We start from the raw sequence: 6,351 nt of genomic DNA on the forward strand, positions 1-6,351 counted from the left end.
ATGCAATTCATGGCATGTCTACAGGAAGACGTATAGCGGGTGACGCAAATGCGATTAACGACCGATTAACGATTGAAATCTGATTCAAAATATGTTCTTGCACTTTTTCATAAACAATTGTTACATTTTTATCTCTTTAAGAAATCTAGCATGACGTTTCAAATTCGCACAGGCTATATGCATTATGCAAGTAATATATGGTATGTTATCGCTATAAAAATATAAAAGAAGAAAAAAAAGTTATATTTCTCTAGATATAAAGTTTTGCTTTACTCGTCTATTTCAGATTTTTTTCCACTATCTGTTCCACAACAAGGTAAAAATAAGAACAAGATTAAACTTACTCCAGTTTTCCTGAAAATGCTGTTAAAAGCAATTGAATAATAAATCGATCAGTTGACAGCGGTAGCGTGGCCGAGCGGTCTAAGGCGCTGGTTTAAGGCACCAGTCTCTTCGGAGGCGTGGGTTCGAATCCCACCGCTGCCATTTTTTTTTTTTGTTCCGTGCGCGTGAAGCTACGCACCCTACGCTTGCGGCTTCGTACTCGAGCTGCGCGATGACCGCGTGGGGTACGACGATTAACGAAACGCAGTGGTAGCGTCTCCTTCGAAGGTCCAATGGGTTGCGTCGGCACGCGGCGCCGTGGTTCACACCTATTAGGAGCACATGTCACGCAAGAAAGTAGCGGTACCCCGAGCATGTGGCAATCTAGGAATTGCCAGATGCTAGAAATATTCCGTACGCGCGACATCTGTGAGAGCGATCATCTACTTTCTCAATATATAAACGAGCTTAGTCGATCAAACAGAGTACTACTGTTGAAAAAATTAATGATACATAAATCAATTCGCATATAAACATTTATTAAATTTGTAAGTCGACCGTAACTTAATTAATTATGATAGTATGATAATAGAAAATATGCACTATTCAAGCGAAGAACTAACGTTCAAATCAAATGATATATTTTTGATCGAGATAAATGTTCAAAAAGATTAATGTAAATATGAAGAGATTCCGATTAACGAGATACTAATTCTGTTTTATCTTTTGTTAATGAATAAAATTTCTTTTATCATATATATATATATAGTGTGATATACAAAAATATTATCTACAGCGAAAATAATCATATCTTTGAGGAGAGAATAAGGTGTAGATTCCAATCTACGAGATACACAGCGAAAGAACGTATGCTCCTTACGGAAGCTTATTCGCGGAGTTTCAATGCTCTTGCGAGCAGATGGGATCCTGTTGACGTTGTTGTCGTCGGGGGCTCGCCATTCCTGCCCGTTTCGGTTAAAAGGGATCGTTATTGAACGTTTATGAAACGGCGAAGGGGAGAACGGAACGGCCGATGTAATAATAATCATGATATCGAAAAAAGAAAGAAGAACGGAAGCGAAGGCTCCGAAGCCACGTAGTATCCTGATACAGGTTTCATTCAAAAGATGCTACCACGGACCACGCCCAATTGACACACGTTCTCTACAACTCGAGAGAAATCGGCAAACACTTAATACATGGCGAATGAATATCAGAAAACATTTCATGTCATCGCATATTTCACAGGCGCGTATACAAATTATTATTACTGTATATTTACATTACATTACATATTGTACACTACACATTATGTATAATTAATACATAGTACAGATAAATATTATATATACTTTATTAAATCCTATCTCGTATAAAGTATTGCTTAAAAAATAAGAAAAAATTAAAAATGTCAAAGATACAATACACACATATTTCTTACAATTATTCATACATTTACAATATGCGTTTACGTTAAAAAAAAAATTCTTACTAAATATACTCTAAAAAAATTATATCAATTATTATTAGTACATAACAATTTATTAAATTTATTATCACATTCATTAACTTTCTTTTGTATAGTGCGATCTTGTATTGTATATGAAAGAGTTTTTTTTTTTCTTTATTCTTATATTTATATGTAATAATCTCTCTCTCTCTCTCTTTCGTGATATAAATTTATATCCCCTTTCAAATTTTATTTAAAGCTTCTTGCAACGCGTAGCTAATTAAATATAACTCGCTTTTAGGTATAAAAAAAATCGGATAATCTGTCAGATGGAAAGACTAGTTATCGATCTAAAGACATCGATATAACGAGACTCCGTGGCGCAACGGTAGCGCGTCTGACTCCAGATCAGAAGGTTGCGTGTTCAAATCACGTCGGGGTCAAAAGAAAGATAAAACTTTTGTCGAGGCACGCAATACGGGAAATAATACATCCACCTTCTACGTATCTCTTTTTTTTTTTTTTTTTTTTATAGTATGTCGATTGCACTTGCGATATGTGAATTTATAACCCTTGAATGCAGTCTTGAGCAAAGGGAAATAATTTTCGTCCGTCATCGTAAAATTTATTCAATTACGTAAATTTTCGAGTTTCGTAAAAACGTTGTCGCGGCCGCGACTACGCGGATTTATCGCGATCCGTCACGTGGGATGAAAAAAAAAAAAAAAAAAAAAAAAAAAAATAGGTCGAAGCATGTACGGAAACACGTTCGTTCTCCGCGTTTCGCTGAGAATGACGATCGTTGCTTCGACACGTTGCTTCGCACGTGCATACATCGGGAAAGTGCGGTCGCGTCGCATTTACGGCCGTTGTTCCTTGACCGCGAATGAAACGCGGTGCGTGCTCACATCCCGCACATAGGCCGTACATTATCAGGGAAGCAGGAATGGCGTTCTTTCTCTTTTCTTGTACAAGTTGAGCGTGAATTCGCGCGGGTTGTCTCATTTAGCCCCTCCTCGTACCAGGCTAGCACGCGAAACGAGAAAGTTTCATCAGCATTCTTGTATTACCTATGGTACCTACTTTCGTCCGAAATGCTTTTCGCTCAACAGGATTGTATGTCGATATCGCGAGCGCGATTATAACGCAATATCGATCGACAAATAAAAACATTTTACCTATGTACACTTTGTCGAACGATATTATATTCTTTTATGTGTTGCAGAGATCATTCTTCGAGATTCAGGATTAAAATCATTACATTAAGGCACATGTCAAAATGCGTAAATAATTAATAAATGAAAGATGGAAATCTTTATCGACACACATTTATGGAATAATAAATAATACCATTATCCAGGTACTTTTAATTTCAATGCGCCGATTGACGGATAAGCAAGGTATTAATCAAAACATTCTTCTTAGATAATATATTTATCCTACTCTCGCTGTATACAATAATACTATATTTCAGAGTTGTCAATATTTATGCCTATATTTATGCAATATTCGTCGATATATCAATAATTGCCAGAGACACGCATCACGTCGTAGCGGCAGAATGTTACGAACGGGTGGGTCCCTTTAAGACGGTAGTGAAACCTAACCAACCATTCGAGAGGCAACCCCGATACGAAAATTCTCGCGGCGCGTCTAGTCTGGCTCAACGCATCGCGTTCCTCGTTCTCCGCACGCGCTAATTTACACGTGGCCCGCGCACGGTAATCCGCAGTCAACGGGCAGAATGGACATAATCAACAATTTAACCGAGCGGCGAGCAGGGACGCAGGATATCGCAGAAAGCATCCGATCGCGATGGACGTCGCACTCGCACCTCCCGTCATCTCCTGTTCGCCGTGGATCGGAAAGACACAATTCTGAGGAAGAGCCGCGCGGGCCCTAAGCGCGGCCACGACTCAGCCATATCCCATTGGTCCACGGCGATCTCTTTCCACTGCTTATTGGTTCATTGACTCCGGAATGGACGGAAATTTCGGCAGGGCTAGCGGGCCCGTGGCCGCCCGGACGGGCGCGCTCACGCCAGGCTGCGACCGCCCGTCCAAGATTCGCGCGCGCGACGTCGCGTCCAACAATCGCCTCGTGGAGCCGCCTCGAACGCCGTCAGGATAGACCGTCTTCGCGGGACAGTGACACCGTTTTTCCCCAAAATCGGCATTAATATTACGAAGCGATTCTCCCCCCTCGAACGCCGACCGCCCGATTTTGGGTGGCCTCCGCGATTGCTCGAGAGCTTCGTCGGATCATTATATATCGTACGCGCTTTATCGCGCATCCCGCAGGCTACGAGACAGTAATATCCCAAATATGAGATGGAACGTTATTACGTTTTCCCCTAAAATTAAAGCCGATGCGCGTCCAAGTGGGGATCGCTACCTGCAAAAGGAGCGATGTACGTGTATATGTATATATAGGGTGACTCGTGACATTAGAGTAAGCGACAACATGTCCATGAATCGCGAATAAAGCGGCAGATACTGGTATTGTGCAATCTATATGAATCGTGAATAAAATAGATCGAAGTATTAATTATTAGATTTAATAAGAGTTCGTTGAAATCTTAAATTTTTAAATTTCATCTTTTCAATAATTCATCTCTTCAATTCTTTTCTCCTTTTATCGTAGAAAAAAAACTTTAAATGTCTCTTGTATCTGCTTCTATTGCAAAGTTTCATAGTTTATATCGAAATTTAAACACAATTACACGTTAATGTATAAAATCTTATTGTATTCATCGTATTGTCATAAAGAAATATTAAAAACGAGATACGCATTTTTTCGACAGTTGCGTATTCACATGCCGTAAATCACATCGATATTAGCTCTAACAAGTTATTTTGAATTTACACGCACTTTTCTAACGCTCATCGTGTACGCGAATCACGTCGTCGTGTAATTTCGCGATACACCCTGTACATAATCGTGCGTGTACACATAGATAGGCGGGCAGCTTGTTGACACTAGCGCTTCTATCGGTGGCGTCACGAAATTACAGGCGGCCGCATGCGTTCCTGTTGAAAAAATTCCTCACGGGCGAAAGTCAAGGTATGACGGAATATCGCAATAGACTGAGCCGGCCTGGAAGAGTAGCCTCTTTGCTTATCGTACTCTCCTAATGATAGGAGGGGCTCGGCGAGACAACCCGCGCGAAACTCTGTTCAACGTAGGGAGAGCGAATCGTCTCGCGTTGGCTCCTGCTGCCACGTGCTGCTCGGATACCGTGGTGCTCGCATGCGGGATGTGAGCACGCACCACGTGCTCGTCACCGAGCCAAGTCTGGCAGACTGGGGTGACAATCGACGGCGATCGGGCTTGCCGTGCGTTCATCGTTCACCACGCTTACCACGCTTACCACGCTTCTGCGCTATACGGCACGTACGGCACGTACGGGAGACGGTAACTTCGCTCCGCGAAGAATAGGTCGATCGATCAACGTCGTGTATATGCGCGACGCATGCCGTCCGTATATATCGTACCCCCACATACCCGCGTTTAATTTAAACGTATTCGCCCGATTCTGTCGAGGTAGCCTCGTACATGAAGATCACCCGCGCGCGCGTAACGATGGTTAAAATAATTTTTAACAAGTAACCATAAAGAAATTGATAATTATATTGTCTTTTACAGTATGTAAAAAATGTATCGGATCTCGAATAAAAGGCTTAAAAAAATATCTGACGACTAATAAATATAGATAAGCTCTCCCTATCTTACAAAACTTTATTTAAGAATTTTAATCAGAATATTTTACATGTCATCTATTAATTACCATCGTGTATTAATATTATCATATATTTAAAATTATAAAATTTATTATAAAATTTATGATATAAAATATAATTTCTTCGTACGTAGGTTTTTCAGTTTGCACAAACAAGTATACGTAGCAGTCGTGGCCGAGTGGTTAAGGCGTCTGACTAGAAATCAGATTCCCTCTGGGAGCGTAGGTTCGAGTCCTACCGACTGCGTAAAATGGTGGATTATTTTTTTTTTGCTCAATACATATTTTCGCAATATCCACTCTTAAAAAAAAAAAAAAATTGTTAAATCACTGGATACTCACAAGTATCAAGTTATTGCATCTTTTCCGCGATGCTGATTGATTATCTCGATATTGCGATATGCATTACTCATATCGATAAAAGCTTATAATGGCTGACCCGCGTATTAACGATTGAAACTGCATGAATAGATCTCCGCGTTTCGGAAATCACAATTTTTCGTATAGCAGTATACCTGACAAGTATATCTATTACTGTGAAAGAATTAATTAATTCTGCTAATGATTAAAACTCCGTAAAAAAAAGAAAAGATTACGTAACTATAGGAAAATTATAATAGAATAGATTTCTGTTTCTCAGAAATCATTTTATCACGTATGTCGATCATATCACACATACGCAATATATCAAGATATTTCTAATTGTAAGTCCCGAGGAGGGTACAAAAGTATTTTGAAGCCTCTATTTCGATGAGAAATCAGCGATTTTTCATTTTAAAATAAAATTTAATAAAAATGAAAAAAATAACTAAAGTACTCTGCGTTGATACCACTGCTT

At 39.7% G+C, this 6,351-nt stretch overlaps 3 non-coding genes and 1 pseudogene across 3 annotated transcripts; 3 read left to right on the forward strand and 1 right to left on the reverse strand.

Moving 5' to 3' along the window:
- Positions 1-403: 403 nt before the first annotated feature.
- Positions 404-3,705, reverse strand: LOC138940366 (uncharacterized; annotated as a pseudogene).
- On the forward strand, positions 405-486 carry Trnal-aag (transfer RNA leucine (anticodon AAG)). The gene has a single exon. It is a non-coding gene; the product is annotated as a tRNA-Leu (tRNA).
- Trnaw-cca (transfer RNA tryptophan (anticodon CCA)) lies at positions 2,146-2,217 on the forward strand. The gene has a single exon. It is a non-coding gene; the product is annotated as a tRNA-Trp (tRNA).
- Positions 3,706-5,678: 1,973 nt separating the features above from the next.
- Positions 5,679-5,760, forward strand: Trnas-aga (transfer RNA serine (anticodon AGA)). Its single transcript has one exon. It is a non-coding gene; the product is annotated as a tRNA-Ser (tRNA).
- The last annotated feature ends 591 nt before the right edge of the window (positions 5,761-6,351 follow it).

Source organism: Polyergus mexicanus, unplaced genomic scaffold (assembly GCF_030449975.1).
Source record: "Polyergus mexicanus isolate NDT 795.1 unplaced genomic scaffold, iyPolMexi1.0 SCAF_16, whole genome shotgun sequence".
Lineage (NCBI taxonomy): Eukaryota > Metazoa > Arthropoda > Insecta > Hymenoptera > Formicidae > Polyergus > Polyergus mexicanus.